Raw genomic sequence first — 16,615 nt, 5'->3', positions numbered from 1 at the left:
GATCTCCATGCTGGTCCTCAGGGATGAAGTTTCCTCCTCCTATTTTTCTTCCCTTCTCCATTATTCCATTTATTTTTAATGATTTTTTTTTTTTTAGTGATTTCGCTGTTGATTTTTTAAACTTTTTTTATGATTGATTAACAGTGTTCTGTCAATCTCTGTTGTACAGCACAATGACCCGGTCATACATCTAGACACACATTCTTTTTCTGACATGACCCTCCATCATGTTCCATGACAAGTGATCAGACATAGCACAGGGACCTACATATAGTTACAGTTATCCCCGTTATTCTAGATCTTTCCCATTCTTTCCGCCTGCCCCTCTCCCAACGAGGTTCTTGCATCCGGATGGTGCCTTAGGCTCCCGCGTGGCCTCACTCTTGGCTACCCTGTGCTGAAAGGTCAGAGGAGCCCGGAGGCAGGTGCAGTGACAACCACATGCCTTGTTTACGAAGATGCTGCGGGGGCTACAAAAGGGCCAGCATCGCCTTTTCCTTTCCAGGAAGACGTTTACCGTAACTTGCCTCGGCTACCTTGGCTATTTCCACGCCTCCTCTGGGTTGGACAGAAAAAGCAGGGTGATCCTGATCTGAAAGCCCAAGGGGTTGCTGTCCCCTTTACAAGGAAATCCACTTCACCTGCATGACAGCATACAAGCCTTACTTCAGTCAAACGAGGCGGCTTTTTGGTGTTTGGGGTTTTTTTGGGGGGGGCACACCTGTGGCATATCAATGCTCCTGGGCTCGGGGTCAATTCGGAGCTACAGCTACCAGCCTACACCACGGTCACAGCAATGCTGGGTCTTTAACCCAACTGAGCGAGGTCAGGGATCGGCCCACATCCTCATGGACATGATACTGGTTCTTAACCTGCTGAGCCGCAACAGGAACTCCAGCTCGGGTTTTTTTTTTTTTTTTTTTTTTTTTTTTAAGAAATCGTCAATGTAAATGCCAAATCAGAATTCCCCTCCTTTTTTTTTTTTTTTTTTTTTTTAGGGTGGCACCTGCAGCATACGGTGGTTCCCAGGCTAGGGGTTGAATCGGAGCTATAGCTACTAGCCTACACCACAGCCACAGCAACACAGGATCTGAGCCGTGTCTGTGACCTACACCGCCAGATCCTTAATGCACTGAGCGAGGAGGCCAGGGATTGAAGCCAAAACCTCATGGTTACTAGCCAGATTTGTTTCCACTGAGCCACAACGGGAACGCCTCAGCATTCTCATTCCAAGCAGTCACCCGGACCTTCGAGGCACTTCTGTAACTGCCATTCTTGGTACCATTTCTTCATTTCTCTCATGTAGAGCTTTTGACTGAATAATCTCTTGTAACCTAGCCTTCTAGGACTCCAGGATTCTGTGCTAATAACCTCTCAAAACGAAGTGTCATGTGCAGGGCATGGACATTTAGACGTGAAAGTTCCCGTGTGCGGCAGCTGTGGCACAGGTTCAATCCCTAGCCGGGGAACTTCCAGGTGCAGTGGGGCTGCAGAGACAGGTGCCTGTTTTCATTATTCATTTGAAATCTTCACCAGGTTTGACAGGACTTACTCCCATTTTACCCAAAGAAATGGAGGCTTCAAGCAGTTACGGGAAATTTCAAACATCGCAAAGCAAACGGATGGCAGAGTCAGAACTGAGGCCCAGGTCTCCAGCTCTGGATGTAAACTCCTCTCTCTTAACCACTTCAACGTTTCCACCTAGAATGACCAACTTGATCACGCACCTAATAGATGCCACTACCAAAAATGTACTCTACTCTTAAAAAACAAAACAAAAAAACAGACGTATCTTTCTGATCCAGATGCCACTTCTAAAGAAGTTCCAGAAGAGAATGGCTTTCAATGTCACTGACACGACCATAACATACTGGCTGCTAAAGGGAATCTATTAAAAATAGAAATATTGGCCTGTTTCGGCCTTTATTTAATCTCATTCAGTACACAAGATGCATCTGTTTGTTTCCTGGCCTGGCTCTTACTATTGTTTGCCAACCCAGGGTGATTTAAGGCTGAAATCACTCAGGACTGCACACCCTGAAATGAGAGCTCCCTGAATTATAATAACCAGATGTTCCCCCAAATGAGCTGAGAAGCCTGGCCCTTGCCTTCTCTGGTAGCTGTAGCAGACTTCTGTTTTCTTTCTGAAGCCCAAATAAATACATACATCTTCAGAAACAGAGACAAAAGATACTACTCTTGAGCAAAGTATCTTAACACACAAGCAAGCGTTACTCTGCTTTCTCTGAGATGCTAATACGAAGGCGGGTTTAAAGAAATCCACACGGTGAGTGCAGGAGCTTGAAAGGAACTTTGAAAGGAGTTAACACTTAAATTATGTTGGACCTGAGAATCTGAGATTTACTATTTGAGAAGACGTGGTGGGAAGGATTAAACTGTTTTTCAAAACATGAACCCATTACTTTTTAACAATATAAGAACAGGTGAAAATTGTTTTCTCAAACAGCACAGGAGCCCATTGGGGTGAAGGCATTTGAGCAAATGCACAATTTTTGAACGTCTGAGAGACACATGACCTTGAGAGATGGTGAGTTCTAACGCCACTCAGGGAAAAGAGCGAGGAGGTGGAAATTGCAGCGAGAAAGAATTCGATTAAACACACAGAAGAACCTTCTTCTAGAAATCATACTGAAACAAGAGGAAGCATTACATATTTCAAAGACGGCGGTCCCCAGCTCCTCTCTGCATCGCTGGCTGCAAGCACACAGGCAGCAAGGCCGAGGCTCAGCAAATGTTTTTCAGTTGTCTTTTCCCAACTGGAAAAGACAAAAGCAGAAACAGAGATCCTGTTGACTGATTCCCAGTCCGGTGTTTTTATCAACTCGACGAGCATTTTTCAGAGGGCAGGTTGAGGTTTTGTGCTCAAGATTTTAGAGGTATGGTAGTTGCACCCATCCATCCATTCATTCATCATCCATCTGACATTTGCTGGGCAGATTCTAGGGCCAGGATCTGGAGTTGGAATCGTAACTGTGACACACTCCCCCCTTGGGAAAATCACAGGGTTGGAGCGGGGGAAAGGACGGACACCAAACACAGCAGAAGAGCTGAGTCTCCAAGGACTGAAAGAGCCCCCCAGGAAGGGATCCACCGGGGGGAGGCCTGATAGGCCAGGAGATTTCCCCAAGAGTCATCCACAGCTACAGCACGGCGAGCCCGCGACAGGGGCGCCATGATGTACGGAGCGATCGCAGGCATCAGATCTGAAGGGATTTGCCGTTCAAACTAGTATGTTTTGACTTTACCCTCACTGTAGGGCAGCCACTGAAGGTCAGGTGTGCCCTCTGCCAGGCCCGAGGCCCTGTGCTGTGCAGCCCTCCTCCCCTCCTGCTCTCTGCTGCCCCCTAGCGGCGACCTGCCACCTTTCTGCCCTTTCCAGTCAATGCCTTAGTAGTGAGTCTCATTGAAATTAACCACTAGAACCCCCCCACCCCACCCCACCCCCGTCCCCCGAAAGAAAAGCAATAGCAGCCTGTCTCTGGTCAAGGCCGGACAGAACTAGGTTAGGTGTGAGCTGGACTGCGGCTGAGGGGACAGAGGCAAGCTGTCGGGGTCAAGACCAAGTGCAGCCCAGTGTTTTGAGAGAATAATAAGGGAAACAGAGGCAGGAATCAGGCCAACGGGTAACATTCTGGGTCTGGTGATGGGCGGAGATTGTGAGCAGCAGACAAAACACAAGGCTGGGCTGGCCCACTCTGCCAGGAGACTCCGTGTGCAGGTCACGGGGCCTCACCCACCCACGGATCTAACTTAGTCCTGGGGAACCTGGGATGGGCTTAATGTGACCGGGTCACAGGTCAAGAAACACTAGATAATGAGGCACATTACCTAAGCTGGAGAAAGAAGGCAGGCTCCAGACACTAGAAGTGAAGCCTGGGGTTTGCAGGAGGAGGCAGACGCCCCAGTTCTCAGTCCTAGGATGCAGGGCAGAGCCTGACCAAGTTGAACCCAGCCAGATGCTGAGGCTCAGAAGCAGGGCTCCAGGGCCCCCTTCCTCCTGCTTGAGGTCCATGGCATGGGGGTTGCCCAGGACAGAAGCAGGCTGCAGGGTTCCTGCCTAACTTGCAGCAGCTCCTCTCCTTCCTCCAGAAGAATTATTGACTTAAAATATGATCTGTCATCACGCGACAGAGAGACCACGTGATACCCAAGGACATTCTGTGTCCTGGAAGTTTAGGATGGAGAGATTGTTTTTCATCATAATTTCTCATTGCAATGGACAAGCTCTGCCCATCTATAAGATCAGTTCAGTTACGTTCATGGACCATAAAAGTAATGCTTTTGTCCATTTCATGTTCTCCTTTTCCCTCTTTTTTTCTTTTTCTTTTTTTGCTATAGCTGCCAGCCTACACCCCAGCCACGGAGCATCGAAGCTGTGTCTGCGACCTACACCACAGCTCACAGCAACGTCGGATCCTTAACCCACTGAGCGAGGCCAGGGATCAAACCTGCATCGTCAGGGATACTGGTCAGATTCATTATCACTGAGCCGCAACGGGAACTCCTTTCTAATATTCTTAAAAATAACTTCATGATCAACAAAAAAAAGGAGTTGCTAAGAAGCTGATCTTGAGATAAAAGGATGTGGGTGTAGCTGGGTGACCGTGAGGCCGACTGGTTCCTTAACTTCTCTGGGCTCCAGGGTCTTCATCAGGTAGAGGCCAACAAGGACACCAAACAGGAGTGTGTACAAGACGCCACATGCTGATGGGTAGGCGCCCACGTCTGCAATCAGACACGCCTGTCATCAGGTGCCTGGGTCTCCGGCACACTGGCGGTGTGGACTTGGGAAATATTAACCAACCCTGTCAAGCCTCATTTATGATATCTGTAAAATGGGATGGTCATTTTAAATTCTAGCCTCTCGGGTGGATTAAATAGGATTAAATAAGAACCCGAAGTGTTTACTATAACCCAACTCGTGAGTATGCAACAAACAGTAACAATTATATATAACATATGCCCTTTGCAATGGATTAGCAATGAGATCCTGCGGTGTAGCACGGAGAACTATGTCCCATCACTTATGACGGAGCATGAGAATGGAGAAAAAAGAATGTGTGCATGTATGTATACCTAGATCACTATGCTGTACAGTAGGAAAAAAAATTGTTTTTGGGAACTAATAAAAAAAAAAAAAAAAACCAAAAAAACCCCAAAGAGTTCATCTAGCCAAAACAAACAAAATTATATATAATGTGTATACACACACACACACACCACTCTTTGGATTGCTGATTTTAGGAATTATCTGAGGTTCCTAAACTTTCTTCACCAGAGGAAGTGCCCGAGGAATAGTCTAACACGGCTCTATTTACAGCATCACTGATTTGCTGGCATAAAATATGTGTGTGTGTATTGTGTGTGTGTGTGTATGTTAATTTTATGGCCTCACGCATGGCATATGGAGGTTCCCAGGCTAGGGGTTGAAGAGGAGCTGCAACTGCCGGCCTCCACCACAGCCACAGCCACGGCCACGGCCACACCAGATCTGAGCTGCGGCTGTGACCTACACTGCAGCTTATGACAACCTCGGATCCTTAACCCACCGAGCCAGGCCCGGGTTCGAACCCGCATCCTCAGGGACACTATGTTGGATTCTTAACCCCCTGAGCCAGCACAGGAACTCCTAACTGATACATACTTTTACGTCCATTTACGTAACCTCAGGTAAGTCTGTTACCAATGCTGTACACAGGTCAAAGATCAGGACGATGATGTACTTTGTTGGCCAAACACTGGAGGGCCTCGTAGGTGCTGGATGTTTTACTAGGTACTCTGGCTGTAGAGACAAAGATGTGAGTACTTTCTGCATGGAAGCAACAGTCTAGTGGCAGAAACTGTTGGAAAATAGCAATAGATGGAAAATGACAATACCGTGTGACAGCTCCTACAGGACTGTGAGCAGGAGGTGCTATGGAAACAGAGAGAAAGGAGGCATTGAAATGAGTCCGGGATGGGGGTGTTGTGGTTTAAACTGTGTCTCCCTGAACCGAAAATGCTGAAGTCCCAACTCCCCTGGTACCTGGGGATGTGACTTTATTTATAAACAGGGTCTTGGAGAATGCCATTAAGATCTTTTTTTGTTTTGTTTTGTTTTGTTTTTGTCTTTTTGCCTTTTCTAGGGCCGCTCCCGTGGCATATGGAGGTTCCCAGGTTAGGGGTTGAATCGGAGCTGTAGCTGCTGGTGTACGCTACAGCCACAGCCACGTGGGATCCGAGCCGCGTCTGCAACCTACACCACAGCTCACAGCAACGCCGGATCCTTAAGCCACCGAGCAAGGCCCGGGATTGAACTTGCAATCTCATGGTTCCTCGTCGGATTCGTTAACCACTGAGCCACGACGGGAGCTCCAAGTTAAGATCATTCTTGATTAGGGTGGGCCCTGTCCCATAGGACCTGCATCATTATAAGACGTGAAGAGACACAGACAGAGACGCAGAGAGGACGTGTCATGTGACAATAGGGGCCGTGACTGGCACGACACAGCTGCAAGCCAAGGAATGCAAGGATTGTCGACAAATACCAGGAGCTGGGAGAAAGGCATGACACAGATTCTTCCCAAGACCCTTCAGAGAGGGGACAGCCTGTCAGCACCTTGATTCCAGGCTTCTCACCTCCAGAACTGTGACAGGAGACGCTTCTGCTTTAAGTCCTGCCAGCTTGTGGCGCTTTGTTACGACAGCCAGAGGAAACCAATACGGAGATGGTGGAACTCGGGAGGGGGTGACAGCTGACTCGAGTCTCAAAAGGATGGCTTCTATCTATGCACTGGGCGCCTCAAAAAGGCATTTCCACAGGGAGTTTGGGTTGTGGCTCAGCTGAAACGAACCCAATGAGCACCCATGAAGATGCAGGTTCCATCCCTGGCCTCGCTGGCATTGCTGTGAGCAGTGGTGCATGTTACAGGTGTGCCTCAGATCCCATGTGGCCGTGGCTGAACCCCTAACCTGAGAACCTCCATATGGAGCGAGTATGGCCCTGAAAAGCAAAAAATAAAAAATAAAAATAAGTAAATAAATAACCAAAAAGGCATCTCTACAATCTGCTTATCGGGATCACAGACACAAAAATAGCTGCAAATATTCTCTTCGAAGCAATGGTTCACAGACAGTCCCCTGGAGGCAGACTTGCTCTTAGCGTTTCCTTCTGTGAAAAAACAAACCTCGAAGACTTTGTCCAGAACCAATCAACCACACAGATGATACGTTCACATCATAGCGCACTTTATAAGATAAGTGAATGCCTACGAGCGGAATCTTTAAGAAAGCAAAATTGAAAATGCTTCTGTGATCTTTCCAAAGAGACGCCAAGGTAGAGAGGTATGTTTTCCATTTAAACCCAAGATGTATATTCGACGTGCGCTCCCGGAGCCCTGCTGGGCCCAGGTTACAAAGACCTCACTCACTCCATCCATAAAGCCCTCTGTCTCCTTTGACGGGGGAGGCAATGCTGGCAGTTGGGGGGAATGCAACCGTCAACAGCTATTTCAAGTCCTGTTGACTTGAGTGAAAAGATGTGTGTCCGTGTCTGAAAATATGACATGACACCACGTGAAGAGGATTTTTGAAACTTCTGACCAGGACTAGTACAGGGGAAGAACTGACGGCTCGAAGGGGGTCTGTCACATCTTTCTAGAAACCCAAGCGCAGAGCAGGTCCTTGGAAACCAAATGTGTTTTGAGGGAGCTGGAGGTAGAATAGCCCATCCCAGGTTCTTAGAAATTCATTCAGGTTGCAGGGCGGGGTGATTTGATTTCGACGCCAGAGCAGTTTGTTTGTCTTTTTTTTTTTCCTCTGTTTTTTTTTAGGGCTGCACCTGCAGCATGTGGAGGTCCCCAGGCTAGGGGTTGAATCGGAGCTACAGCTGCCGGCCTACACCACAGCCACAGCCACGCCAGACCCAAGCCGCATCCGCAACCTACACCACAGCTCATGGCAAGGCCAGATCCTTAACCCACTGAGCAAGGCCAGGGATCAAACACGCTTCCTCATGGATCCTAGTTGGGTTCATTAACCACTAAGCCACAAAGGGAACTCTAGGAGCAGTGTCTATTCAGAGGTCCTAGCTGTCACAAAGGCAACTGCTCTGTGTCCCCTGGACCGGCTGAGAAACACCCTTTAGACACAACGGGCATAAAAGCCACAGCAGCCAAGTGGGGAGGAGATCACTCTGACAAGGAAGCAAGGGACACTGGGTGTTACTGAAGATCCTGACATCCCAAAGCTGAAGGAGACTTGGGCATTTCTTAGTTCTTCCCTCTTGATGTGGAGATAAGAAGATTGAGGTCCAGAGAGGTTAGGTGACTTGCTCACAGCAACACAGCTAGTTAGGATCAAAGCTGGCACTGCATTCAAGAGTCCTGCTGCAGAGTTCCCTCTGTGGCACAGTAGACGAAGGATCTGGCATTGCTACAGCTGTGGTATCGGTTGCAGCTGCAGCTCGGGTTCAATCCCTGGCCTGGGAATTTCCATCATATGCTGCAAGTGTGGCCAACCTACTGCCACATCAGTGTGCATTTGTTTCCTCTGATGCTCTCCCTCCTACAGGTCTCCAACCCTGCCACCTGTCCGGTGACAGCTCATTTGCTACTTCCCAGGAGGGTCCATTCTGCTCTCCAAGGGACTTCATGAGAAACTGATCCCCCCGCATGTTAATTCGGGACCTGACATCCTGTACTTTAACCCACTGTTCTTAGTCTGGGCTGCTGGGCTACTGTACCAGGCCTAATTTTTTAAATTAATTTCTTATATTATCATTATTATTTTTTGCTTTATAGGGCCACACCCACAGCATATGGAAGTTCCTAGGCTAGGGGTGGAATCAGAGCTACAGCTGCTAGCCCACACTGCAGTCACAGCAACTCGGGATCCGAGCCACGTCTGTGACCCACACCACAGCTCATGGCAACGCCGGATCCCCAACCCACTGAGTGAGGCCAGGGATGGAATCCGAATTCTCATGCATACTGGCTGGGTTCATTTCCGCTGCCCCACAAGGGAACTCCTACATTAATTTTTTTACATTAATTTTTTCCCAGTTTGACTGGTCCAATCCATCAAAGAAGCTCAGGAGAATACCCGCATCTTCTCCCAACCAGCCTGGGCACCCTGCTTCCCTGAGTCCCACCCTCCACCTGCGACTGTCCCCCAAGACCACCTTTTCAGAAGCCTAGGGTTACCCCAGAAACAGGCCACACTGATGCCAATTGCTATGATCAGCAGTGCTCGCTACACCTTTCTGAATTCTAGACTCTTTTTTTTTTTCCCACTGATGAGGACATCAGGACCGAAAAACAGTGATCACATAAAAATGCTTGCGCTGTGTCCAGCCTGTGCCGAAAGCTTCATCTCCTCTCTCGACGCGGGTCTTTTGGGTGGTCCCATCACAGAGCTGACACCCACTGGACACCCTCATTCAACTAGCACACACACGTCTTGCCTCTGCAGGATGCTGCCGGGCAATTCCGCAGTTGGCATTTCGAGACGTGATAGAAGATGTTGCGTATTTGCACGGAATATTCCCAAGTCTGTCCCTTTAAGATCTTCTCCGTCTCAAATGTTCCCTTCTGGGCCTTCTATGCCACAGAACGGCAAGGCAGGTCTTTCTCTAAGTTTCTGCTCCTTCTAATTCGCCAGCAAATTTCGCCTTGCAGGTCACACTCAGCCACTGGAGGAGAGATGATCCCTTTAGACAAATCCATTTAGACAGCCTACCCCCCCACATCCCCAAGGTTTATGTCTTCTGAATGCTTTGGTGTGGATTTCCAGTTTTGAGGGCCACTGCCAAATCGTGTGTCGTGTGGGGTTCCGCCTAATTCATCATGTTGGAAGCTTGTGTTATTTTCTTCTTTTTTTTGGAGGGGGGTGTGCTGCACCCACGGCATATGGAGGATCTCAGGCTAGGGGTCTAATCGGAGCTGTATCCTGCAGCTTACACCCCAGCCACAGCCACGCCAGATTCGAGCCGCATCTGCGACCTACACCACAGCTCACGGCAACGCCAGATCCTTAACCCACGGAGCAAGGCCAGGGATCAAACCCGCAACCTCATGGTTCCCAGTCGGATTTGCTTCCACTGGGCCACGACGGGAACTCCAAAGCTTGTGTTATTTTCTCTGCCCTCTGGAATCCTTCTCATGTGTTTCTGAGTCTTGTCTGAATGTACTTCAGTGCAAATGGTTTGCAGTGTCTAGGGCAGCCGTCCTGCTCTGGTCCTACTAGATGATCTTGAGCAGATGAAGTCACTTCAGGGTTTGCCTGCTTCTCTTCATGATACTTGTCCTTCCTCGCGTCCTTGTTTGAAACCTCTGATGGCAACCACATCCGGTCACAGGTCAAGACCTTCCCGACAGACCTACCCTTGAAAGGTTTTCTCTGCCATCTTCTCTCCCACCCCTATTGCTACTCACGTTCTCATCCGTGCTCATCTGGAGTGTGGCAGAAGCCTCCGTGTGTGGGCCCAGAAGCTTCTCTATCTTCCTCCCTCCTCTCCTGCCCTCCCCCCTTGCCCCGCTCCTCCCACCATCCTCTTCTCACATCCCTGGAGCTGGGATGGGCCACTGATGCTCACGGGAGACCCCCAAGAATAGGCTCTAATTGGGGCCGCTAAATGACTTCTTTCAAACTTCTTTTCACATTCCTATCTCATGGGCAATGATTAATTTTCTCTCCGTATGATGTTATGTGACTTTGTACAGCAGGGCTGTTACATAATGATAGGGGAAAAAAAAGGACTGAATAGGCTCTTGGCGTTCCCTGCTTTGTCCTAACAGGCTCAGGGCACAGGAGCAGAAAGTAGAGACGAAACACTAATGAATCTTGAGAAATACTTTTGAATATTCAGTCAAGCACACAGGACAAGCACTTGAATTTTTTTCCCCATCTATCTGCCAAGCCTACCATCTATCTGCCCACAAGGAGTGGGGACTCTCCAAGTGTATGTTGAGAGACTAGAGAATGTACAGCAACCCATTTCTGCCCGGCATTCAAGGCTTCTTTGCTCTGGAAAGCTGGTCCTCTCTGAAGTCCGGGGACCAGGCTGGCGTCACATTGCTATCAGCCCGCTGTCATCAGTGGTCATGACAGCAGAGGTGCTATTTCACAGCCTGTGAATGTCTTTATAGGGATCTTCCCTTTTGAAACCTGCATCTTTCCGAGGTAATACACAGGGCTAACCTTTTGATTTTATTCATCAACCTTGGTTTCAGTTTACAAAGGCCTCTGGGAGAGAGGTAGCGTCTCATAAATTTAAACGAGAACAAAGGCAAACGTATTCAATATTTCGCTTCAAAGAAAACATTCGCATCGTATTATTTGAAACAATTTATGTAGGTTTCAATTTAAACTAACTGTTTGAAAGGGTTGAAAGAACACAGAGTTACTCTTTTTAAATAAGATCAGCCTGGAGCTGTGGACTTGGAGAGAAAAGAGAGCCTATTCTAAAGGTAAACACTTCATGCCCCTAAAGAAAACTTTGAATAGTGTGTGATTTTTAAATTGTAGACTCATCTGCTATTAATTTAATTTTTTGACTGCACTTTGTGAATATCACCTTAACTCCCAGGTCCAACACAGTTCATGGCACCCGGCATCGCCCTTAAGAAACATTTGTTAACTGAGTAGAAGAAACTGCAAAATTCGCAAGATTGACCACGTTCATACCAAAGGAATAAGACAATGCAAGGCTTGGTTGCTCAAGCCTCGGTGTCATTGCATAAAGTCATGCCAGATTTTAGAGTAAAGGATACCTGGCACTCTTTCTATTTAGCTTATTGACGAAACAATGAGAGCGATGGGGGTTCCTCTTAACACCACTGGGAAAATGACACCATTGTTACTCTCATGTTACTGATAATGGGACTGAGAGGCAGAAGAGTGAGTTGTGCAAAAAACACAGAAAATGCTGACGGAACTGGCCTCGAGTACTCATCAGCATAGACTCTCCCACCAGCTCATGGCTGCAAGGACATAGATCTGATCATAAAGGAATGGGATGGAGAGGCAGGGGGGCTGAGAGCCTGTCAGTATCATTTAAAGCCATACAAAGTCAATTGGCTTGGGAGCACTTGGAAAACGCAGGATCGGAATGGGTGCCTTTTTTCACAACTTCCTTTCACGCCACAGGGGAATGCTAGAATCGAAAGGCGGCCTGAGAGCTTCTTAAAGCAAGCTTACAAAAGAGACTGAAATAAAATCCTAACTCACGACCGCTAAAATTTGAATGAGGGGGCATTAGCCCTATTCAACAGACACTGCCTTTGATTTTCTATTACGGTCAGTTAAAGGGAAAAAAAAGATGGAGAAAATTAAGAAAGTGCAGATTATGGGTAGGAATGAGGAAATCAGAGGGGAGATAGAGTTGACGATGGAGAGAAAAGAGGAATCAGAGGGGACAGCAACAGTGACAGGTGGAGGGTCTTAAATTCTGAGTCCTAAATTCAAGGGTGGAATCCACCCCTGCCCAGCTGGCTGGTCTCTCTACTTCTCCATTCTTTTTTTTGTGTGTGTCTTTTTAGGGCCACACCCACAGCATATGGAAGTTCCCAGGCTAGGGCTAGAGCTCAAACTGGAGTTGTAGCTGCCAGCCTATACCACAGCCACAGCCACAGCCGATCTGAGATGCATCTGTGACCTACATCACAGCTCACAGCAATGCTGGATCTTTAACCCACTGAGCAAGGCCAGGGATTGAACCCGCAACCTCATGGCTACTGGCTGGTTTCACTACCACTGAGCCATGATGGGAACTTCTCCATTCTTCGTTTTAAAAAAATTCTCTTTTTTTTCTTTTTCCTTTTTTTTGACCATGGTGTATGTATGGCAACTTAATGTGGGGTCTCAGTTCCCAGGCCAAGGATTGAACCCGGGCCAGAGCAATGAAAGTGCCGAATCCTAACCACTAGACCACCAGGGAACTCCCATCCCTCCAATCTTGAACCTGCAAAAAGAGGAATTAAAAATAACACCTTGATAGGGTGATTATGGAGCTGAAATCAGTTAATATACAGAAAGGGCTTAAAAGAGGGCCTGGTACATTGGAAGTGCTCAATACATATTAGCTACTCACTTTTTTTTCTTTTATGATTTTTATTTTTTCTACTACAGTTGATTAGCTACTCACTTTAAGGATGAATAGTGTGGAGTTCCTGTCGTGGCTCAGTGGTTAATGAATCTGACAAGGAACCATGAGGTTTCGGGTTCAATCCCTGGCCTCGCTCAGTGGGTTAAGGATCCGGTGTTGCCATGAGCTGTGGTGTAGGTCGCAGATGCGGCTCGACGAATCTGGCATGGCTATGGCTGTGGTGAAGGCCAGCAGGTGTAGTTCACATTCGACCCCTGGCCTGGGAACCTCCATATGCCCCGAATGCAGCCCTGGAAAAGAAAAAAAAAAAAAAGACCAAAATGATAAATACTGTGTATATTTGTGTGTGTAGACTGTGCATGTGTGTCACACGATACACATAATACAACACTGCCTGAGGGTCCTTCCCTTAAAAAAATGGGCATATCCCAGCTCTCCACTGCCTTTTTTTTTTTTTTGGTCTTTTTAGGTCTGCACCCACGGCATTTGGAGGTTCCCAGGCTAGGGGTCTAATCAGAGCTGCAGCCACTGGCCTACACTACAGCCACAGCAACACAGGATCCGAGCCACGTCTCCGATCTACACCACAGCTCCTGCAAACACCAGATCCTTAACCCACTGAATGAGGCCAGGGATCGAACCTGCATCCTCATGGATACCAGGCAGATTCGTTTACCACTGAGCCACGATGGGAATTCCTCTCTGATGCTTTCTAGGTTAATGCTTTGTTACCTACCCTGCTTTCAAGAGGTCATTCTTTAGGGGGAAGTCAAGAGGGTTTTCTAGGCAAACAACTGAGGAGGCCATGCCACAGAGTTTCGTGACAGAAGAAATTTCTCCAAGAGTTTAGTATCAGAAAAAAATACATCTCTCCTCCCAAGGACCCAAGATGTCTTCTTGTGCCTGGAAATGCAAATCACTGAACTCAGAGCTGTTTCCTCTCTGCTTTTTCTTCCAGGACTGTTAGGTATTATACTTAAAGGCACCACTCTACTATTCACACATACGGCATATTTTCCCCTTAAACTTAGTTTTCCTCTTTGTAATCCTCTTCTACCAATTTAAGTGAACATGTCTATGTTATTAAGTTTCTTTACACACACACAAGCACAGACATGTCTTTTTAATAAATTAAAATCGAGCAGCATCAGACTTGAAAAATACTTTGTCGCATCTGATAGTCTGGTCAGATTTAGTTACTGACATGCTGATGTGCAGCTTCATTTACAACACACCAAAGCCCAACCATCCTCTCTGACAGCCTATCATTTCTGGAAACATTCCCGGTAAATTCTAGGCGTTGGGAGCGCCCATCATGACGCAGCGGAAACGAATCCACTAGGAACCATGAGGTTTTGGGTTCGATCCCTGGCCTCGCTCAGTGGATTATGGATCTGGCGTTGCCGTGAGCTGTGGTGTAGGTTGCAGATCTGGAGCTGCTGTGGCTGTGGTGTAGGCCGGCATCTGTAGCGACGATTTGACTCCTCGCCTGGGAACCTCCACGTACTGCAGGTACGACCCTAAAAAGCAAAAAAACAAAAAAGAAAAAATTCCAGGGGCTGATTTTCAGAGAAGTAAACTCAGGTTGGACTAGTTTCTCTAAGAAAGCGCCATTTAAAACTAATTCAGCCTTTTGGGCTGAGTGCAGTATCCATTCAAGAGCATCTCTTAACTACTTGTTTTGGTCGTGTCTTCCTCGTTAGAATGGATCCTTCAGTAGGAAAACCTTAGAGGAACTATTTCTTGCGTGAAAAACACCCCCCCAGATCCCCCGCCCCCCCAGAGAGTTCAAGGTTAAAAGCAGAGTTGAGACCTGGATTTTCATTTGAAATTATTTTTGGTTTAGTTGTAAATTCAAAGAGCTTGTTTGGTTTTCATGGGAGGAGAGGGGTCTAATCTCATTCTCATTCCCAGAGGCATCTAGGGTTTTTTGCTTTTTTGGGTTTTTTTTTTTTTGTTTTTTTTTTTTTTTTGTCTTTTTTGCTATTTCTTGGGCCGCTCCTGCGGCATATGGAGGTTCCCAGGCTAGGGGTCTAATTGGAGCTGGAGCTGCCGGCCTACACACCCCACAGCCACATCAGATCTCAGCCGTGTCTGCAACCTACACCACAGCTCACGGCAACGCCGGATCGTTAACCCACTGAGCAAGGGCAGGGACTGAACCCGCAACCTCATGGTTCCTAGTCGGATTTGTTAACCACTGCGCCATGACGGGAACTCTTTTTTTTGTCTTTTTAAAGCCGCACCGGTGACATGCAGAAGTTTCCAGGCTTGGGGTTGAATGGGAGCTACAGCCCACGGCCTATGTCACAGCCACAGCCACGCCAGATCCCAGCCGTGTCTGCACCCTACACCACAGCTCACGGCAACGCCGATCCTTAACCCACTGAGTGAGGCCAGGGATCTAACCTGCATCTTCATGGATCCTACCTAGTTGGGTTCATTACTGCTGAGCCACAAAGGGAACTCCCAGAGGCATCTAGTTTTGAACTGTCGCTAAACCCTTAGGCAACACTGTATTTTCAAAATCCTTTTTCTGTCATTTAATAAGCTAGTCTTTATGACACTGCTCCGTTCCTCTGCAGAGATGAAAGGAGGCTGAGGTTTGGGAGGCTAAAGATGTTTGCTCCCAGCATCACTCGGGTCGGAGGAAAAGCAGATCATGGCCCATTTTCTCCCGGCTGAAATGAGGGTCTGCTTGCCTGTGGTCTCCAGGGAAGCACAGGGAGAGAGCTGGGAGGCTTAACAGCGAGAGGGTTCAGCCCCCGGTCCAGCTCAGGGTCCTCCTCTGTGAGGCTAACTCTGGCCCTCCCTCCTTCCTATGGTTATTGTGGATGCCAGATGTTAAGATGGGCATTTATGTGCTGGCAATTTACAAACCAGAAATCAATATACAAATGTAAATTATAGTTCGGTTTTTCCATTTCAAAGGACTCTGGGGCTTCACCATGGTGCTAAGAGTTTATCTTGTGCAGAAAGAGAATTCAATATACCATTCCATATATTATCGTACTTTAGAGCAGACAGGAGCATGACAGGAGGAAGGAGGGGGAAGGGAGAAGGAAGGCGTGTGTGTGTGCGTGCGTGTGTTGTGTACCCGATTTCTTCTCACTGTAACCCATGATCCCAACATAACTATGTCTTCTTCATGTTAGGGTCCTCCACTAAGTTTTGTTTCTTTGTTTGTTTCTCAAGCCACGGATCAAACCTGAGCCACACAAGTGAAAACGCCAAGTCCTTAACCGCTAGGCTACCAGGAAACTCCCAAGGTTTTTTTTTTAATTAAAATATAGTTGATAGACAATATTGTATTAATTTTTCCATTCAGCACAGTGATTCAGTTACACACACATACACACTTATACATTATTTTTCATATTCTATTCCACTATGATTTATCACAAGGTATTGAATATAGTTCCCTGTGCTAGACAGTAGGACCTTATTGTTTATATACTGTATATACTGGTTTGCATCTGCTAATCCCAAACTCCCAATATATCCTACCTC

General features: G+C 47.4%; 1 protein-coding gene across 14 annotated transcripts in view; it reads right to left on the bottom strand.

Annotated features, from left to right (window-relative positions):
• Nucleotides 1–16,615, bottom strand: part of ENOX1 (ecto-NOX disulfide-thiol exchanger 1) — a 660,000-nt gene that overhangs the window by 186,119 nt on the left and 457,266 nt on the right. The gene's annotated exons all lie outside the window — the stretch shown is intronic.

This window comes from Sus scrofa, chromosome 11 (genome assembly GCF_000003025.6).
Source record: "Sus scrofa isolate TJ Tabasco breed Duroc chromosome 11, Sscrofa11.1, whole genome shotgun sequence".
NCBI lineage: Eukaryota > Metazoa > Chordata > Mammalia > Artiodactyla > Suidae > Sus > Sus scrofa.
This window is presented reverse-complemented; position numbering and strand designations above follow the sequence as displayed.